We start from the raw sequence: 2,802 nt of genomic DNA, 5'->3' as shown, positions 1-2,802 counted from the left end.
TGTCTTTCTTCCAAGCTATACATGTTAAGGTCCTTTAATCTTTCCTGGTAAGTTTTATCCTGCAATCCATGTACTAGTTTAGTAGCTCTTCTCTGAACTCTCTCCAAAGTATCAATATCCTTCTGGAGATATGGTCTCCAGTACTGTGCACAATACTCCAAATGAGGTCTCACTAGTGCTCTCTAGCACCTCCCTCTTTCTACTGGTAATTCCTCTCCCTATACACCCAAGCATTCTGCTAGCATTTTCTGCTGCTCTATGACATTGTCTGCCTACCTTTAAGTCTTCTGAAATAATGACCCCTAAATCCCTTTCCTCAGATACTGAGGTTAGGACTGTATCACTGATTGTATATTCTGCTCTTGGGTTTTTACACCCCAGGTGCATTATCTTGCACTTATCAACATAAAATTTTAGTTGCCAGATTTTTTACCATTCCTCTGGTTTTCCTAAATCCTTTTCCATTTGGTGTATCCCTCCAGGAACATCAGCCTTGTTACAAATCTTTGTTTCATCAGCAAAAAGACACACCTTACCATCGAGGCCTTCTGCAATTTCGCAGATAAAGATATTAAACAATATGGGTCCCAGAACAGATCCCTGAGTAACTGGTAACAAGACCATGGTCTGAATATACTCCATTGACTACAACCCTCTGTTGTCTGTCCCTCAGCCACTGCCTAATCCATTCAACAATATGGGAGTCCACGAACAAAGACTGCAATTTATTGATAAGCCTTCTATGTGGGACAGTATCAAAAGCCTTACTAAGGTCTAGATAAGAGATGTCTACTGCACCTCCGCCATCTATTATTTTAGTCACCCAATCAAAAAAATCCAATCAAAAAAATCAATAAGATCAGTTTGACATGATCTCCCTGAAGTAAACCCATGCTGTTTTTCATCTTTCAATCCATGGGATTTTAGATGTTCCACAATCCTCTCCTTAAGTATGGTTTCCATTAATTTCCCCACTATTGATGTCAGGCTTACTGGCCTATAGTTGCCCGATTCCTCCCTACTACCTTTCTTGTGAATCGGCACAACATTTGCCAATTTTTAATCTTCTGGGATGACTCCTGTTGCCAGTGATTGGTTAAATAAATCTGTTAATGGTTTTGCTAGTTCGCCGCTGAGCTCTTTTAATAGCTTTGGGTGTATCCCATCAGGCCCCTGTGACTTATTTGTATCCATTTTAGACGGCTGACTTAGAACCTCTTCCTCTGTAAAGACACATGCATCAAAAGATTCATTAGTCTTCTTTCCTAACTGAGGTCCTTTTCCTTCATTTTCCTTTGTAAAAACTGAACAGAAGTATTCATTGAGGCAGTCAGCTAGTTCTTTATCTTCTTCCATATACCTTCCTTCTTTTGTTTTTAATTTGGTAATTCCTTGTTTTAGTTTCCTTTTTTTTAATTTATGTATCTGAAGAATGTCTTATCGCCTTTTTTCACTGACTGAGCTAATTTCTCTTCTGCCTGTGCTTTAGAAGCTCTTATCACTTGTTGGACCTCTCTCTGCCTAATCTTATAGATTTGCCTGTCATTCTTGTTTTTTTTTTTTTATAATGACTAAATGCTATCTTTTTGTTTTTAATGATTTTGGCCACTTCTGCTGTGCCACAGTGGTCTCTTCTTTTTTTTGCTTTTACTGACAAGCCTAATGCAATTTTCTGTTGCCTTCAATAGTGCCACTTTTAAGTAGTCCCATTTCTCCTGGACTCCATTGAAACTGTTCCAAACTGATAGGGACTCGTATACCACTAATTTCATTTTAGAAAAGTCAGTTATTCTAAAATCTAAAACTTTAGTTTTTATGTGGTGAGACTCAGTCACTGTACTTATAGTAAACCACACTGACTGGTGATCACTAGATCCCAAGCTTTCCCCTACAGTAATATCAGATACCAAATTCCCATTTGTAAATACTAAATCTAAAATGGCCTCCTTCCGGGTTGTAGTGGATAGGTTTGAAAAAGTGAACCTTATAAAAAGTGGCGCTGCTGCAGAAGACAGGACTCAGGTAGATAAAATAAACTGGGTCTTTATTCATAATGGTCTACGCGTTTCAGGGGCGGACTGCCCCTTTCATCAGGACAATATGTCAGTACCTTCCGGGTTGGCTCCTCAACTACTAGATGTAGAGATAATCCCAGTAAGGAATTTAGAATATCTGTACTCCTGGCAGAACTAGCTATTTTGGTTTTCCAGTTTACCTCAGGAAGATTAAAGTCTCCCATAATGATAACTTCCCCCTTCAATGTCATTTTAGCTATTTCCTCAACTAGTAGATAATCTAATTCTTTGACTTGGCTAGGTGGTCTATATATCACACCTACACGAGTTACCTTATGATTATCAAGCTGCAAGGTAACCCAAACTGACTCTAAATTGGTCTCGCTAACTTGTATCAAATTAGATTTCATTAGATTAGATTAAATACTTTGTGTGACCAATAGGCTGTTAACCAGCAAGGTGCACTACTCTTTATATCTGTGTAATTGGTATACTAGCATCTCCCTCATAAATGATCGGTGCGCATTCTGCTTTAATCTGGTATTTTAACATGTCCTTGTTTCTGTAAGTATAGTCTTTTTCAGTAATATGCCCTTGCTACTGAATGTATATAAGCGTAAAGTTGGGAGCAGGTGGAAGAAAATATCACTGCAAGATCAGATTATGCAGAGTATGTTCATTGTCTATTACTATGGACATACATAATTATGCATTGAGTTGTAGACAAAAATTGATACAACATTTTCAACTAAAACCTATTGCAAAGTTACTTTATTTTAGATCAAAA

This window comes from Bufo bufo, chromosome 3, assembly GCF_905171765.1.
Source record: "Bufo bufo chromosome 3, aBufBuf1.1, whole genome shotgun sequence".
Lineage (NCBI taxonomy): Eukaryota > Metazoa > Chordata > Amphibia > Anura > Bufonidae > Bufo > Bufo bufo.
Note: the sequence above shows the minus strand (reverse complement) of the source record.